The sequence below is a fragment of the Neophocaena asiaeorientalis genome, unplaced genomic scaffold (assembly GCF_003031525.2).
Source record: "Neophocaena asiaeorientalis asiaeorientalis breed wild unplaced genomic scaffold, Neophocaena_asiaeorientalis_V1.1 scaffold69, whole genome shotgun sequence".
NCBI lineage: Eukaryota > Metazoa > Chordata > Mammalia > Artiodactyla > Phocoenidae > Neophocaena > Neophocaena asiaeorientalis.
The window spans coordinates 3,567,761-3,587,043 of NW_020174373.1; the positions used below are offsets into that span (position 1 = coordinate 3,567,761).

A 19,283-nucleotide genomic window follows, 5' to 3' on the forward strand; every position below is an offset into this window, starting at 1 on the left:
AAAAAAAAAAAAAAAAAAAAGAAGGTGTAGCAATGATGAAACACAATTGCAGTCTCACCTCCAAGGCTGTCCAAGATGGAAAACAAAACTTGGGAAATGCTGCAAGTGCCAGCGTCAGGGATCATTAAATGCCTCTCATGAGCATCAAGTGCTGGGCTCAGCTGGGCTCAGCTAGGGCAGCCGGCTTGACTGTCAGCTATGGTAGGAAGCCTGCAAGTGAGACTGGGTCCCGGGTCCAGTGTTCCTCTTTAGTGGTTCCAGGATGGGGGAGTTGTCTTGTCTCCGGATAGATGGAGAGTTGGGGTGGGGAGGTCTCCTTTACAGTTAATTTGTCTACCCCAGGGTTTCTCAGCTGCAGAACTGGAAGACGCTTTGCTGTAGGGACTGACCTGTGCGTGGAGGATGTTTAGGACCCACCTGCTAGATGGCAGTATCAACCCCCCCTCCCAAATGTGACAACCAGACTTGTCTCCAGGTGTCGCCCCATGTCCCTTCAGCTCCAGATGACAACCACTGACCTACAATAAGCATTTAAAATGCACAAGGCACTATTCACAATAGCCAAGACATGGAAGCAACCCAAGTGCCCATCAACAGACGGTTGGATAAAGAAGATGTGGTACATATATACAATGGAATATTACTCAGCCATAAAAAAGAATAAAATATTGCCATTTGCAGCCACATGGATGGACCTAGAGTGTCTTATGCTTAGTGAAATAAGTCAGACAGAGAAAGACAAATACTCTATGATGTCACATGTATGTGGAATCTCAAAAATAATACAAATGAATGCACATGCAAAACAGACACAGAAAACAAACTTATGGTTACTAAAGGGGAGAGGGACGTTGGAGGGACAAACTGGGGGTATGGGATTAACAGATACAGACTACTCTATATAAAATAGGTAAGCAACAAGGATTTACTGTATAGCACGGGGAATTACAGCCATTCTCTTGTAATAACCTGTAATGGAATATAATCTGCAAAAACCCTGAATCACGATGGTCTGCACCTGAAATTAACACAACATTGTAAATCAACTATACTTCATAAAACAATAGAGTGAAATGCATCAGTCAGTGCTTTGCGGTGGAGCAGGGTTCCTCAGCCTGGGCACCACAGTGCTGACTTTTGGGGCTGCATCATTCTTTTATCGTTTTTTAAAACCTCTGCAATTATTAGTTTATTAGTATCATCCAGGACTCAGATGTTCAGTATTCCTCCTGAAGTTACATAAAACAAATGCAAATGGAAAGAATCCAAGTCAAAATTATATAACAAAACAGCACTCCATCACAAAAGCGTGTAAAATTGCAAGAACGCTATTTTAAAACACTGACACTTTAAGAGAACGATAATCTCAAAAACGACAAAATTGCCAAATTGTTCCCTAAACTGTTAAGCAGATAAACATATGACCCTGATGAATAAGCTTGAGTGTTGTGAAGAAAAATCAAATTCAGATAAATCAGGTAATTCACACTGAAATACAAAGCTTGTCTTCTTCCCTCATGTCTATTTCATTTATAAAGGGGCAAACCATAATATAGGAAAATATACCTGATTTAAAATGTGGTATACGATTTTAAAAGTTGGCCCAATTAATTAAAAAGACCTTTAATGGAGGATCTCAAGTTTCCTAAACAATCCATATATATATAAATAGGAGAAGACATTTACAGCCAGCACTTTTTCTCCAGAGCCTTTGTTGGGACTTTGTCAACAACCAGAAAAAAAAACCGTAATATGGCAGTCTTGCATTTTAAGCTCACGCTTTTGAGGATACGTTCTCAGTCTTAAATGTGGGAACTGCAAATATAACTGCCATTACATGGTAATGGGAGTTAAAGGATGTAGAGTCCTCATGTAAAGATCAGAACATACTTTTCTATTAGTCCTTCAAGGACAGACTTTCAAAATGTTCGATTCTAATAATCCCGTGCTATGAGTAGATTAGTTACTCTTCACTTTGTAAATGAACCTGGGCTATGTGACATCTGATATCCACCGATCAAGATTTGAGTTTTAGTTATGGATGAAAACTGTCTCAATTAAACCTTTATTACCCTCATCATGAGTATGCAGGGTGCGTACGCGCGAAAGCTTTTTATCAGCTAACTCTACGAAAGATAAACACTGTAGTAATTCGTGTGATCCAAAATGGGCAAAAGCAAAAGCCTAGCTTCCCCTTAGGCAGAAACTTTTCAGACCTATGAAAAGGACAACAATACTAATAAAAAGAATTGTGTTTACTTAGAAGCATGTTCAGAATGTCAACAAAACAGCTGCAGCTTTTCTTTTTTTTGCAATTACAGGGGGGTATTCAGTTAACAGAACAACAATTATTTCATATAAGCTGCATCCGAGACAGCCGAATATGAAAAACCTACCATCCCCATATATAAGTAATTTGTGCTGTGCGCCAACAAGAACCTGCTTTAAATTTCCATGCCAATTTACAACCCCCATACTGTACCAGGCAAGGTTAGTGGCTATTGAAAATACCACCAGGACAGGGCTATCTAAAGACACATTCGGTAGTGTGTTAACTATACAAAAAAAGACACTGTACAGTTTAAAAGAAAATCTTACACAGCCTTACATTTCAATATTTTTTCTTTAAAAGGAGTGAGTTGTGTACAGGGGGGTTAAATTCTTTATAGACCAGGAAATAAAAAACTGCGCTGGAACCAACTTATTCATCATCATCATCATCTTCCTCCTCTTCCTTCTTTTTCTTGCTTTTTTCAGCCTTGACGACTCCCTTTTTTGCTGCCTCAGGCTTCCCTTTAGCTCCGTTTGCAGCAATATCCTTTTCTTAGTTTTCCTTCAGCTTAACAGCCGTCTTCTCCTAAGGCTGCTTGTCATCTGCAGCAGTGTTTTTCCACATCTCTCCCAGTTTCTTTGCAACATCGCCGATGGATAGGCCAGGATGCTCTCCTTTGATTTTTGGACGATACTCAGAACAAAACAAGAAAAACGCCGAAGGAGGCCTCTTGGGTGCATTGGGATCCTTGAACTTCTCTTTTGTTTCCCCTTTAGGAGGGATATAAGTTTTCATTTCTCTTTCATAACGGGCCTTGTCCGCTTTTGCCATGTCTTCAAACTTTCCTTTCTCTTTAGCAGACGTGGTCTTCCACCTCTCTGAGCACTTCTTAGAAAACTCTGAGAAGTTGACGGAAGCATCTGGGTGCTTCCTCTTGTGCTCCTGCCGGCAAGTTTGCACAAAGAATGCATATGATGACATTTCGCCTCTCGGCTTCTTAGGATCTCCTTTGCCCATGCTTAATTATTTTTCCTCCGCGAGGCACAGAGTCGCCCAGTGCCTGTCCGGCTCTCACTTGCCCTGGCGCTGTCTCTATGGAGCTCAGTGTACGGCAATCCCGCATCCTTCTTTGATGTGGGATTGTCCTGTGCACCTCAGGGGGTTGAGAACACCTCCGCCCTTTCCAAACATTGCTGAAGGCTTCCTGGGGAGGCGGAGCACCCTCTGCTTAGCACCTGTGAACTGGAGACAGGAAGGAGCCCCTGGAGGCCTGACGGAAGCGGGAAGAGGGCCCCTGCGTCCTGTCTGCAGCTCTTCCCCCAGGTTTCCTAGCAGCTCTTCACTTTTGCTGGAGGACGCCCCAGCTTGTCCGAGCTGAGTCGCTGGGCCAGGGTTTCCTGGGTCCCTACGTGCCACCTCTGTCACAGATGAGGAGACTGTGGGCTTACGTGAGTTCATGGGATTGGCCAAGACACTCTTCAGCGTAGGACGGCTTTGCCAGGGCTGACTTCTTCAATTGCTTTTCTACAGAGCCCTGCCTTCCGATCCACAGCCCTTTGTCTGTAACCAGAAAGAAAAGAAAGAGATTGGAAGCCCAGTGTCTGGCAGCAACGCTTGTTCTGAACCAAGGAATGTAAAACTGATGTACCGTTGAATAGTCTTTCTTTAGCAGACAGAATGCAAATATTCATCGTGTTTATCGCTGCAGAACCATTAATATGTGTGATTGCAGGTTGCTTTCTAAAACTTTGCTCAAGGTACATGGATTACATGATATATTTGAAGATATAGTATGTGTGTGTGTATATATATATATATATATATATATGAAGGTAATGGTACATATATATGTATATAGATATCTATATATATGAAGGTAATGGTGAACATATACACGTATAGATGTATTATGACTATACATATGAAGGTAATGGTGAACATATACATGTATAGATGTATTATACCTATATATATGAAGGTAATGGTGAACATATACACATATAGATGTATTATATCTATATATATGAAGGTAATGGTGAACATATACACGTATAGATGTATTATATCTATATATATGAAGGTAATGGTGAACATATACACGTATAGATGTATTATACCTATATATATGAAGGTAATGGTGAACCTATACACGTATAGATGTATTATACCTATATATATGAAGGTAATGGTGAACATATGCATGTATAGATGTTTTATACATATATATATGAAGGTAATGGTGAATATATACATATATATTCCAGTTTTATTGAGTGACAGATCTATAGATATTCCAGTCTTACTCAGATATAGTTGACCTTAACACCGTACACCTTTCAGATGTACAACACAGTGACTTGCTGTACCATGTGTACTGTCAAATGATGAGCACCGTAATTTTAGTGACCATCCATCACCTCACGCGGTTACGGTTCTTGGTGGTTTCAGTTGCCGAATGGTGCGTGTGACAGAATGAATGCTTTCAGTGTAGAAAACGACTGTGTCCGTTACGAGTGCCGAAAGCCGTCCTGAGGCAGCTCAGCGTTGGAGGGGGTCTTTGAATCCTTTTAATAAATTAGTTTTGATTTTTTTTTTAAAGCCATTACTTTGTAAAATCCAAAGAATTCTGAGCTCTGAAACACAGCTAGCCACACTTGTTTGTGTCATTTTGAGACTGAGGACTTGGGGTTGTAAATTGCCAGCAGGGCAGGGTTCATTTTTAGCTTGTGGTGACTTTGAACATCAGATGGTGTTTGCACTATGTGGGTGTGTTTTTTTTTTTCCCATTTACTGTATCATCATATGCTCTCTTATACCCTCAGAAGCAGCTTCCACTGCTTAAAACCTCATGACCTTTCTGCACTGTCCAAGCTTTGCAGTAGTGTGAAAACGCTCCGAAACCTAAATGCGGCCAGAAGAGTTGGGCAGAAGGACTGTGCCTTTTGGACCCTGTGCTCAGAGCTTCTGTGCCCTGTGTGCTCAGGGGGCGGCTTCTCTCCAGCCTGTGCACCTGAAAGGCAAAGAACCCCTAACTCAGATGGACCGTGTGGGTTACGAGGGCCCAGCCTGGTGATCTGTGGCCCTGGACGTACTAAACTGAAAGGCATGTATTGACTTTGAAAAGGCCAGCTATGTGATTCCATTAAAAAAAAAAAAAAAAAAAAAAAGTACCAAGTCCATTTTTGGTTAATTAAGAAGAAGGGAAAATTGTCGTTTGGCGAGCAAGCCTGCATGCCTCTGCGTCAGGATTTCCCAGCCTGGGCACAGTTGATCTGTGGGCCTGGGGGATTCTTTGTCGTGGGATGGGTCTTGTGCATCGTGGGATGTTTAGGCGCATCTTTGGACACCATCCCGGAGATGCCAGTAGCACCTGCTCTGTTGTGAGAACCAGAATGACTCCAGACACCACTAACACCTCTGGGGGGTGGGGCTGGGGGCGGGCGTTGGGGACGAGCTGCAGAGTCACCCCTCGTTGACAACCACCGGGCTAGAAAAAGCATTTAAGAATTAGTAAGACAGAGCTTGGACTGAGAGCACGATGCGCCACCTTGGCACGAATGATACCTGGGGCAGGATCGTTCTTTTGTTGGCAGTGCATTGTGGGATATTCATGTGCATCCCTGGCTTCTACACACTGGATGCCAGTGGGTAGAAGGTCACAGCTTGTGAGCACAGCTGTGTTGCTTGTGGAGCAATGCCCACAAGCTGTGACAACCAAAACTGTGTCCGGCCAGTGCCACCTGTCCCCCAGAAGACAAAGTAACTGGGGCTTGACAGTCGTTGGTCTAGGTGGATCTTATATTACAGGTGGGAAAAAATAAATCTGTGTTCTATAGGTAGTGTTGGGGCCAAGAGTTTTCCTGCCCCACCATCTTGTCACCCATCCCCTGGGTGACTCATCCAAAGGGGTGTCAAAAGCCATTTGCTTCCTGGGCATGCCGGGTCATGTCACATAATTGACATCTCCTGAGGCAGACTCATCACGGTCGGCAGCACGCAATCGAGTCCAGGAACTTCTAATTGCAAATGAGTCCAGGTGAGGAGTTCATTAATCAAGGAGGTGATAGTCATAACTATCTAGAGCTAGAGGGTGCACCCTCAGGTTTTTTTGGTTGGAAGTGACAGAAACTCAACGCCCCCTCACTCAAACCCAGAAAGGGAGTTTTTCAGTTGCACAGATGGGAGGGAGGCTCACAGCATCAGAGGAAGAGCCCCAGGAACCAGGACCGTTGGCCTTAAGGAGCTGAAAATTCTCTGTAAGTCCGACTGATACGACTTGTCACTGCTGTCTGTGGCTGCTGGTGGAGGGTGCCACTGTATCTGAGAGTTGCTGGTTTTGCATCCTGGTTAAATGCAGTGGTGTTATTACCATTTTATGTACATTTGGGAGTGGATGTTTTGGTAGTTATCCGTCACTGGATACAAATTACCGCACATTTAAGGGCTTAGAACAACATCCATTGATTATCTCCGTGTCTGTGGGTCAGGTGTCCCCACATGGCTTACCTGGCTCGTCTGCTCACGATGGTCTTTACAAGCCTGCAAAATATTGGCCACAGTCGTATTATCACCAGAAAGCTTGGGATCCCCTTCTAAGCTCATTCAACAGCTTGGCAGAATCTAGTTCCCTGTGGTTGTAGGACTGGGACCCTCAGCTCCTAGGGGCCACCCCTCCCTATAGGCATTTCACACCACGACTGTTTGTTCCATCCAGGCCAGGAGGATTGCAAATCCTCTGCTTGGAGTCTGTTTCCAAGGGATCACCTGATTAGGCCAGGTCTACCCACTTCAGTCTCCTCGTTGAGTTGCACGAAGTTGATTAGAGGCCTCAATCATATTCCTTCACTTTTGCCAAGTCCTACATCTCAGGCCCCCCTCACACACACACACACATCCTCAAGAGGAGAGGATCACACAAAGATGTGGGTACCAGGAGGTGGGAGCCATGGAGGCTATCTTAGAATCCTGCCTACGACAGATGCCTTTTTGTGGCAGGACCTGGGAGCCTAAATAGGATTTGGAAAATAGGTCTCTCTGGACGGCCCTTACCTCCCTACACCCAGTAGACCCTAGTGACATCCTTCTTCTGTGATCCTAGCTACCAGGTCAGCTCTCCCCTGCCCCCAGCCCCGTTCAGTCCACCCAGGCCTTACAGCAGAAAGTGTTCTCTTATTGGTTGGAAGTTATCACTCCACTGCTGTCTGTGTAGTCCTTTCTTCTGTCCTTACGCAGAAGGTTCATTGGACCCTAGTCTCTGGTCCCTGGGCCACGCTGGTGGGCCCAGATTGTCACCAGCGGTGACCTACAGTCCTGTTTGCGTTCACAGTGGGGAGTTGGCATTTGTCCACATCTCAGTTTGAGGCTGGAACATCGCGCTGGTGAAATCAGAAGACTTGGTGGTGTTTTTTAAAAAAGTAAACTTCAGCTTGATGTTTCTTTTTTAACGCTTTTTAAAAAAAACTTGGGGTAAAATTCAGCAAATTGCATATTAACCGTTTTAAAGTGTGTAATTCAGAGGCATTTAGTATATCCAGCCACTTTGTTCAACTGGTACCTCTCTCTAGTTCTAGAACTTGTTCATTATTCCCCCCACCAAAACCCCATGCCCTTTATCAGTCCCCCCCAAACCCAACCTCCTTTCTCTTTAGCCTCTACCACTCATCTCCTTTCTGTGTCTATGGATTCACCTATTCTGGACGTTACCTATAAGTGGGATCACACAATATGGGGCCTTTTGTGTCTGGATTCGCTCCCTGAGCATCACGTTTTCAAGGCTTGTCCACGTTGTAGAACTCTGTTCCTTTTCATGGCTGAATCCTGTAGCATTTTATGGCTGGACTGCATTTTGTTTATCCGTTTACCTGTTGTTGAGCATGTGGGTTTTCACCTTTCGGCTCTTGTGAGCAATGCTGCTGTGAGCCCCGGGTGTGCAGATGTCTGTAACAGCGTGGTTCCGCTTCTTTTGGGTGTACACACAGAAGTGGTCTGGCCAAGTCATGTGGCCAGTCTATGTTTCGCTTTCTGAGCAACTGCCGTGCTGTTTTCCACCTCCAGGTTTAATCTCTCTTCATCGTTGAGGTCCTCATTTTAGATGGTTGTCTCTGCTGTGGCTGAGCAGCCCTGAGAGGTAAAATTACAGCGTCTCCTGTCAGAATTTGTGTTGAGGAAGATGCAGTTTATCCGTGAGAGAGCGCCTGGCAAAGCCTCAGTTTGTATCATGAGCGTTTGTAAGACTTGTTTCTGTCTGCCCGGCAGCCTGTTGGGAAAGGTGGGACAGCCAAGGCTCAGGTGAAATACAAGGAGGGAGGGGCCCAGAAACCAGTCACCTGAAACAGGGTCGCATGGTTCCAAGGTCACGAAAGGAGGCCCGTGGGTCCCGAGAGGCCATCAAACCTGTCCTGGTGGCTGGAGATGGACTTGAAAATCCGTAGGGGCAATTCCTGGTCCTGTTGGGAGTTGCCGTTGGGCGGGGCTGCTGGTGTTCTAGATGGTGGCAGGGATCCCAGGAGTCTCTGAGTTGTTGAGTTGAATCTGCTCCCCAACTTGAAATGGGCCACGGAGCCGGAAGTAAACGGGGTCTTCTGGGACCCTCCCTCCACCTGCCTGTTCTCCATCACACGTCACCTACCTCTCTCCTGCGTCCTGGCCTCCCTCTCCTCTCTACCCACAAAGTGTTATTATCCCCATCCAAGCGTGCTTTGGTCTGGGGACAGACTTGCGTGTCCTGAGGTCCAGGGGATGGAACCAATGGCCCATCACCTTATGAAGATTCAGAATCCAGTTAGATCAGGAGCCTTTCTCTCTGTGTTGACTGCACTAATTTCCATCTCTCTTCCAACCCCATTTCCTCACCCTCAACTCATACAGTTGTGTCCAGTGGACACATTACGAGATTAGGGACTTTATCAAACAGTAGTGTGAAAGCGGCTGAGTGACTACTTACAACTTATTTTCAGCAAAAAAAAGTGCTCCTGGCCACTGCCCAAGCGTTCATTAGGACATGAAGCCTCCTAGGGTACGATGGTGTGTGTGGAATATACATGGCACCTAATTATATATTCCATTTAGAGCCATTGGAAGAATCAATATGGTGACTCCAGACGGCCTTCTTTAAAGAATTACATGAATGCCATACATTCCCAGCTACCTTTTTTTTTTTTTAATAAATAAATTTATTTATTTATTTATTTATTTATTGGCTGTGTCGGGTCTTCGTTTCTGTGCGAGGGCTTTCTCCAGTTGCGGCGAGTGGGGCCCCCTCTTCATCACGGTGCACGGGCCTCTCACTGTCGCGGCCTCTCCTGTTGCGGAGCACAGGCTCCAGGTGCGCAGGCTCAGTAGTTGTGGCTCACGGGCTTAGCTGCTCCGCAGCATGTGGGATCTTCCCAGACCAGGGCTCAAACCTGTGTCCCCTGCATTGGCAGGCAGATTTTTAACCACTGCGCCACCAGGGAAGCCCCCAGCTACCTTTGAGCATAGCTGCCACTGAAGTTTTCAAATGGAATGTCTGTTCCTGTGATTTTTTTCACTTCTGCATCTTTTAAGCTGAATGAACCTTGTGCATAAAGTTATACTTTGAGTATGATTATTTTTTCTTGGTTCCAATAGTGAGCTAAATTAGAGAGGCTAGTGTCATTTTGACCTGTGATAACTGCATAGCAGGGATATTGGGGATCCTTTCTGTGGCCCTTTTATATTTTCCTACCAGTGTAACAGTTGGTTATTTACCAATTTGCTTGGAATGCTTCCCACAGTTAGTCAGTTTTATTCATAGACTTTGTTTTTCAGTAAGACTTTTAGGATTTCCTTCTTCACCAAACCTGGAGTCCCCTATTGCATCAATGCTGTCCCAGGAGAATTTTCCCTGCAGCACATAATTAACTACATTCTCAGCTTCATCAGCATCTCTTGCAGGAAACACTTCTGCTTTTCCTGCAGAGATGCTCAGTGCTGCTTCTTCCTGGGATTCTGGAAGAACAAAAAATCATGAAATGAATTTGTCTCCATGTAGTTGAAAACCAAAACGGATATGCCGTTGCTACATTCATAAAAATATGTTTAACAAATAGGGCTCACTGTCTGTTTTCCATGTATTATACGGTAATCATTGAATTTAAGTAAATTTGATTGGAAAGAATTAGCATCCACCCTTGGCAGCCTTTCAGTGATAAAAAGATGCCTTGAATTAAAAACTTGGACAATTCCATGGAAATAATCTTGAAGATACTGCTGTCTTTGGAGATCTTACTAAAAATCATGACTTTGGACGATCCATGAAGCCTAAGAGTATCGGGTACTCATTTAAAACAGGGGCAATGCAAAGCATCGTGCTTGCCCCCCAGAACCCCGTGCACCTTTGAGCCACCATGCCTGCACCAGATGCAGAGTCTAGAAGCCTCAGGAACCCAGTTGTTGGTAACTCTGGCCCTGAGCCACTGCCCTGGGCCATTCCCCACACTCCGTCCCGTTACACAGTTTACTCTGTGGGTCAAACCCTGTTTGCTTTTCTCTCTTGTTTCTACCCACACATTGTTGACCTTTCCTGAGACCTTAGCTTCTCTCAGCCGTGCTGGCTCCGCATCCTGGTGGGCTGCCTCAGACAGACGCTGGGGAAGGTCCTCCCAAGCGGACATGTCCCTGCCAGGAACATCGGGAGAGAAGTCAGTCACACACACACACGTTCACATTTAGCAGAAAGAGAGAAAAAGCACAAAACATGTAAAAGCCCAACCACCTTATTCACTTTACAGTGGCACACAAGGGCGCTCTGTTCTAAATTTACATATATACATTTTTAATTCAGTCTGTGTTATTTTTCTTTAAGTGATGTAATGCCTGTTTACAAATTTTTTGAGGCTTATTTTACGTATTTTGAAATTCACCCACCGGCACCATTCAGTGGTTTGCATTAAATTACCAAGTTGTGCGATCATCACCATAAATCAGTTTTAGAACGTTTTCATCACTCCAGTGAGATCCTTCATGCCCGTTTGTTTTCATCCCCACTCCTACCCCGTGCCTGAAGATGTTTTTAAGAAGTCATATTTTTCTCAAATGTCATGAAGAACCTAGGGGTAAGATAGGAATAAAGACGCAGACCTACTGGAGAACGGACTTGAGGATATGGGGAGGGGGAAGGGTGAGTTTTGACAGGGCGAGAGAGAGTCATGGACATATACACACTAACAAACGTAGTAAGGTAGATAGCTGGGGGGAAGCAGCCGCAAGGCACAGGGATATTAGCTCGGTGCTTTGTGACAGCCTGGAAGGGTGGGATGGGGAGAGTGGGAGGGAGGGAGACGCAAGAGGGAAGACATATGGGATCATATGTATATGTATAGCTGATTCACTTTGTTATAAAGCAGAAACTAACACACCATTGTAAAGCAATTATACCCCAATAAAGATGTTTAAAAAAAAAAAAAAGAAGTCATATTTTTCTCAATTTCATCATATTTCTTGGAACCCTGTGATTATTGCCCTCGGGGATGTTGCCAATCATCAGATTATATCATTCTGCTCCATGACCCTATAATCCTTGTCTTACAAGGTCCCAGAACTAATCGCTCAAGGTTGAGGAAATAAAACTTACGTGTTCTCTACATCTCCGTGCCCCTCACTGCTTGGAATGCTTGTCTTTTGTCTGCCTTTACACTAAATCGTCTGACCTCCTTCTGCCATTTTCACTGTTTTCTCCTAACTACTTGAAATTATGGTCATTTCCAAAGGAAAGGTATATGGACCAATGCTTAGGTCCTTAAGACTGATTTCCCTTATAAACAAGTCAGTGTCTGTCAATGAGATGATCATTCCTTGTATATCTCAGACTGCTATCATTTGAACAAATGTACAGTTATTTCAAAAGGCACAGCTAATTGTAGGAGTGAGGGAAATGCACTGAATATGGGCAAATTACACAGTTGTAAATAAAATCAAAACTTGAAATCTGGACATGGAAGCATGCTAGGGTATTATTTGGTAAGGATTTTCAAAAGAGAGAAGATACCAAGTGAGATAATTTGCAATTATACAGTAGACTCCCAGGCCTGGTCCAGGCAGTGAATAATGAGTTCTTACCTATAGATAATGAAACTGGCACAGAAGCCTGATCTACTGGTGATCTGGGACTTTAGCTCCTGGACATTGGCTGGAAGTACTGCCCAGCTAAAAGCTTAATATCTGATAAACTCTCTTCTTTCTGGAAACTTTATCCCACAGATAAAATATTGCTCTGAAATTGACTATGATAAACCAGGAAGAATTGGTTGGTGAAGCGAAGTGATAGAAATCCTCAGAAGGAAGTGACCTCTTTTAAAATCTATAATAGTGAATGGCCAACACGTGCCCTGGGGTTTAGAGTCGTTCAGATAAAAATAGATAATATCTCCTCGCCAGGGACTCTGAAAAAGGAATGACTCAAGCATTAAAATGGACTCAGACATGAATGTCTGCCATTGCAATCACAAATCCGTAAAGGGTCCAGCGGAGGCGGGAGAAAGCAAGAAATCGGCCTAGCAAAATAGGGTTTCCCTCTAGTGAACCCAGACTTTGAAAGGGAGTATTCGGGAGGTTGGGGAAGGGCAGAGAATCATGAAATGAATGGCTTCAGATCTCCATCATGTCAGGAAGACGAAAAACCCCAAACAGACTCCTCAAAATACTCAGCTGGTGCTCTAGTTCCCAAGTCTACCTGGGCAATTTCCATGCCCTTGGACGGGACAGCATGCCCACTGCATCAGACCTAATCCTTAGAAAGGTAAAAATCCATTCAAACAGCACCTGTATTTTCAAAGTTCTGAAGCCGTACCGGCGGACGTCGCAGAGCCCCACCTGGAATCGGCCCTATTGGCTTTATGTGTCTGACACCACATGGTGCTGATACGTTTCTTGGAGACCATGGCGTGGAAATGCTCACCTGATCCACTGCACAATGTTGACTCACATCCTGGGCTGTGCCTTCGGGATTGCTTGTTGTTTGATCTACTCACACGAGCTGAGACCCCTTTTGCATTCCCCGGCATTTTAAATCCAACCCCCTCCTGGGATCCCCCAGGATCACAGCCTCACAGACTCTCATGGGTAGCAGGAAACTTTGCTACCTCTGAAACTCTGAAAAGTCTACACAAACAAGCAAACTAACTAATTGACTGGCCAGCCAATGGCTGTTGACAAATTGGACTCACCTCTCTCCCTTTAATCCTTAGACTTGCCTTAGATTTTAGGCTGCCTCAGTGATCCCTTCTGGCTTCCCAAAGCCACCTTCTTAATCAATGCTCTTTATCCCATCAGGTCCACGTCACAGACTTTCATCTCTACCTCTATCTAACTGGCTTGGCGTCTCCTGGATCTTCTTTCCCGAGGTCACCTTTGACCGTCTTACTGCCAGTTCCAGTATCTTTTCCTTTGCGATGATTCCCACTTCTGGTTCTTTGCATACCTTTCAGGATGCTCTTTCTGAGCTGCATTCTCTGTTTCTTTTTCCCACCTCTGCCCCTGGAAGTTCCAGTTTACTCACGCTTATGTCTTATGCCCTTGTTTTCTTCTGTTTCCCCTCGCTGGGCAATCTCACCCACAGCCATGGCATCAAATGTCACCCTTAGTCCTGTTTCCTAATTCCCTATCCTGTGCTCTGCTTTCTCCCCTCATTCTAGTATCCAGGGAGACAATACTGGTATCGTGAGTGATGGTAGGCACCGTTCCAGATACAAAACCGATATCTCAATCCCACCTTTTCTACATACAAGCTGAGCTGGTAAAAACTTCTGTAAATGTCAGTTTCCCCTTCTGTAAAATGGGAAGGAGTCCTAGAAGATAGATAATTTAGGTTAACATAGATAATACGTATTTACAGTATCAGGATCATAGGTAATATATAGTCACAGTATTAGCTTAATGCCTAGCACATTGGTAGCCCTGGCAATGATATTTTATTGTCTTTTTCCTGTGACATGAGCTACAAATATTTTCCAAACTAGGCATGTGCAAAATTCAACCTTTAGCTGCTCTTTTCCAAATCGCTGTACCTTCAGTACCTCTCGTCCGTGTGCTGGAAGCATTCATGTCCATCCCCCCATTCCCTTATCCAGTAAGTCATCCACCTGGCTGGCTTAGTTTCTAAAGTACCTCTCTGACCCCATGGCCACCATCTGCCGGTGCTGATCTTAGGAGTTTCACTGCAGTGCGCTATTTGGATGCATCCAATAAGGGGGGCGTTTGGGCACCATAGCCCTGTCTGTGGCGAAAGTTCACAGTTTTCTTTCCATCTTCCTATCTTGCTTCTCCACTCACCCTCCAATTCTGTACTTACCTCGTTCTTTGTTCTTTTTCTTAGAAACAGTATTCATGTTTATTAAACGCATTTTTAAAGTATTATTAAGCGTTTAGCTTTCATGAGCTTTAAGGTTTGCTTTTTCTCCCCAGTTCTGCATAACTGAACTTTCAAATCTGCCAACTCCCGCTGAAGTGACTCCACTCTGGATTCTAAGGCATCAACTTCTTGCAGATTTTCCTTTGCTTCTTCTAACACTTCTCCTGTTTCTTCTTGAGAGTGACTGATGAAAACACAGGGAGACCAATCTGACGAGGTATCACTAAGCCGTCATTGTCTGCAAGCATGGTGTCCTCACAAGCATCTTCGAACTTTTGGAGTTGTTTCTTTCTTCACTTCTATTTCTTCCTTCAGCTCTGTGTTTCTACTTATATTCTGTGCAAATGTTTTAGTTTTTTTAATCTCCTGTTTAATCTCCTCAAAGCCACGTTGATGTCTTCTGCACCTGCCCTTTTTGTGGTGGCTGCCATCTTGGGTGGTTCTTTGTTCTCTAATTCATCTCCATTCCATCCAGAATGTTCCTTGAAAGTGGATGTTGTATTGGCACTTTAGAACCATTTCCATGTTTCCTGGCAACTCCCTGACCAATCTAGTCCCGAAGGACTCACCCTTGGCCCTTTGGCCAATACCCCATTGATACCAAGATTTCACATTGTCCCTGAAGCACTTGAAAGGATTTTATATCCTGGGGTGATCTCCATGGTAAGAGCGAGGATGCCAGCGATGCCTTTTGTACCAAGGGGAAGAAGGTGGGGGTGGAAACCCAGGCAGCACGTTTTTGGAGCAGAGCATAAATGGAAGTTGAAAATCTGTCAACAGATTCCCTTAGGGTCATCCCTTCTCCACATACCCATGCCTCCACAAGTCTTTGTGTCTTCCTAGGAGTCGGTGAGCCCCAGTTGGAAGACTCGTGACCTGGATTATTGGATTCACCTCCTCCCTGGTCTCATTTTCTGCCAAACTTCATTCGATCAAAATCTACCCATTTTGCCTCTGTGAGAGTAATTTGTTCACAATGTGTCTCCGTTTTCTTTGAAAAGCTACCTAGTCTGACTTTGGAAGAAACTCTTGCTTTTGGCCTTCGGATGCTTCCAAAATCTGCTTCCATTTCACTCAGTGAGCCTCACCTTTCACATTGCCTCCGTAAACATTCCATTGCAGGGAGGCCGGCTAGTTTTCTGTGGGCATATCCCTTAGCTATTTCTGCGTTCGGCTCATTAATAGCCAATTGTGTTGCTTGCTAAAATGAAATTATTACAGAAGTAATAACATTTATGTGTCCCCTAACAAGTAGTGTGAACATTAACTTTTCCTGTTGCCTCATCCCCCATCGATTTTACACGGCAGAAACTTTTTTCCTCAGGTCACCGTACTTGGGGACAGTTCAGGGACATCTGATAGATCAGAGAGAGATGGAGGGTTACGGTGCAGTAAACACATTCCTTCTGTCGACGTAGAACACTTATACAGAATCAGAATGTTCATTATCGTGGGGCATTAGCCAAAACATAAAGTTTTGCCCTTTCCATTTTTTTATACCTACGAGAGCTTCAACGCTGAGAGGCAGTAATTCTGTTCGGTGATGTAGCACTTCTAAGCTGAGCTTAATTTGGGGGAAGAGCTGTTTTGCTGTCGGCACAAAGAAGGGAATTGCAGCTCCCAGCAGCCTCTCCTGTGCACGCTCCCTACGAGTGCCGAGTGCCACGGGGGCATCACATGGCCCCGTGACCCCAGTTCATCAGTTTTCCTCCGGCTGTTGCCTCTGCCCTTATTCTCTTGAGATAAAACTTTCTGCTTTCTTGACCGACTTCTCGAGAAGGTCATAGTTAGCTTTCTCCAGTCCTTGACCTCCGGTTTTCTCTCTGTTCGCTAGATCTGTCTGAATGGCATTGTGACCTCTTTGGTTTCTAAAACCAACTGGGGGGGTGAAACACCAGGAAACGGCATTGTTCACACTTGTTAAAGTCATTTCCTAGCGAACGCTGGCACCTGATATGAGTTGCCCTCTGCTACCACGGTTGGCCACATGTCAACGGGTAGGAATACTCCCCCTGTGGGGAAAGCTGGTGATGCCACATGGGTAGCCAGAACGGGGTCTGGAAGGAGCCCTGGGAGTCTGCTGCAGTGTCAGCTGCCTTCCCGTGTGACCCTTGGGTCAGGCACTCACCTTTCGCGGGACTCCATCGTCTCACCTGTTGATTGAGGCCCTTTGGATTTTAATTCCTGGACTCTATAGAGTCCGACCCTTTGGTTTGAGCCAAAACACCCATATTCTGCAGAGTTCCCAGGCTACAATTTGAGATCAAATATCTTGAGCTGTGAAACCAGAACCAGGGGTTACTTTAATGAATGTGACTGCACTTTGGGGTAGGGGGTGGTAATCGAGTACTAGGTCATTCATCAAAGTCTTCCCCTAAGGGAGCTGACACGTTCCATAAATCCCCCCAGCTACCCTAGATGAATAATTTTACACTGAAAGCGAGTAATCATGAATCTGCCTCTAAATCTCGTCTTTAAATCCACGCTCAAAAGTTGACAGACTGTCCTCCTGAGTCAGATGCCACTTATCAGCCTATATATGGTCAGGCCACTCAGTATGTCTGTTCTCTCGTTCCCTGTACGTCCCCTGCTTGACCAGTCCCTGCTTTGCCTACACCCTACTCACAGGACCGTGCTTGGCCCCTGCCCCTTAGGCCAGAGCTGCCCCACCTGTTAGTTTATTAAAGGGAGACGTGTGCCCTCGTGACGATTGTTAACCTGAGGGGCTGTGGCCTCCTGGTTTCCCTGGTATCGGATGAGCCTACCTCATGTTTATTCCCCCCATAAATGGTAGCCTCCTTCTCCCCCGCCGCTTCCGGAGATTCTTGCCATGTCCTGTGTGTTCTCTGCTGTACACAGCGGGGGTGTTGCTCCAGGACCCTTTGCTTCTGACGTCCAAGTTCCCCCATCCAGTAAACTGTCGGTGCCGCTGTCGCTCTTTCTTCCGTCTCACAGCTGGGTAGCGACAAAGCTTGTGGGGTGCAGCCCCACAGCCCGTGACCGGCAAGGAAAGCCCAAAGCTGGTGCTTCTCGCTCATGGCCTGCTTCTCAATGCCCTAACTCAAGCCCATCTCTGTAGAGAAAGGCAGCGGTAGCATCCACTGAGGAACCCTTCATGGTTTAGTCGGCAGGGTCAGTATATCTGCCGACCCAAGGGTGTGGGACTCAAGTCCATGGGCAGACAGCAAAACAGAAGTGGTGTTGGCCATCGATGCTTTGAAAATTCTACACACATCAGTTCAGTAAGTTATCACGGTTAGCGTAAAATGTTAAGACTATGAAGACTGGTCTGCCAGCTGCCGGGTCCCAAGGTAAAGTGAAGCCCCATTTCACGATGAAGCGGTCGTCGTGAAAATGCCAGTTAATAAGGTGAGGTCATGCCAAGAACGGTTAAGGCTGAGGAATATGAGGGATGCTGTTTTAGGGAACCGTGACCTTCCACGAGGTGTTGACGTAAACATCCCAAGGACGTGTCCTGAGCAAGGACGGGATGCTGCAAAGCCCACTGAAGTGTAAGGATACAGGTGTGTAATGTGTGGCCATCGGCCATTGATGGAGTGCCCGGCCCACCACCTGACCATCACCGTCAGACACCTGGCGAAACGTGAGCACACCCCGACATCATGGCACATTCAGGCTGTTTATTGACTTACCGCTGGGCTTGCAAGTCCAAGGCAGTTTCAGGAACCTCGTCGTCATGGCCGAGATGAAGTTTGTTTGTCCCATGAGTTGGTGCTATGTGGATGGCCTTTTTTTTATTTAACATCTTTATTGGGCTATAATTGCTTTACAATGGTGTGTTAGTTTCTGCTTTATAACAAAGTGAATCAGTTATACATATACATATGTTCCCATATCTTTTCCCTCTTGCATCTCCCTCCCTCCCACCCTTCGTATCCCACCCCTCCAGGCGGTGACAAAGCACTGAGTCGATATCCCTGTGCCATGCGGCTGCTTCCCACTAGCTATCTACCTTACGTTTGTTAGTGTATATATATGTCCATGCCTCTCTCTCGCCCTGTCACAGCTCACCCTTCCCCCTCCCCATATCCTCAAGTCCGTTCTCCAGTAGGTCTGTGTCTTTATTCCTGTCTTACCCCTAGGTTCTTCATGTGGATGGCCTTTTAAAAAAAGGTTATAGTTTATACTTTGTTTCTGTTTCCTAAGGCTCTACCCAACTTCTTGTTACAAATTTTCCCCCCACTTAAATCTCATGTGAACGAATGATCATGTTTATATCCTTCATCATTGATTATAGATTCAGTAATTGAAGGGCTTACGGATGATCACAGATTCAGTAATTGAAGGGCTTACGGATGATCACAGATTCAGTAATTGAAGGGCTTACGGATGATCACAGATTCAGTAATTGAAGGGCTTACGGATGATCATAGATTCAGTAATTGAAGGGTATACAGTTGATGATAGTCGATAGTTGAAGGGTTTACAGACAATCATAGATTCCATAGTTGAAAGGTTTACAGATGATCACAGATTCCACAGTGGAAGGGTTTACGGATAATGATCATAGATTCAATAGTTGATGGGTTTACGGATGATGATGATAGATTCCATAGTTGTCAGCATTTTGCCATATAGGCTTATCTATCCAAAATCAATGGCCGTCTTATAGTGTCTTTCATG

The 19,283-nt window shown here is 45.1% G+C and overlaps 1 protein-coding gene and 1 pseudogene across 2 annotated transcripts in view; one reads left to right on the top strand and one right to left on the bottom strand.

Moving 5' to 3' along the window:
• Positions 1-19,283, top strand: part of STS (steroid sulfatase) — a 180,439-nt gene that overhangs the window by 27,669 nt on the left and 133,487 nt on the right. The window lies entirely within an intron of this gene.
• On the bottom strand, positions 1,786-4,049 carry LOC112407107 (high mobility group protein B1 pseudogene; annotated as a pseudogene).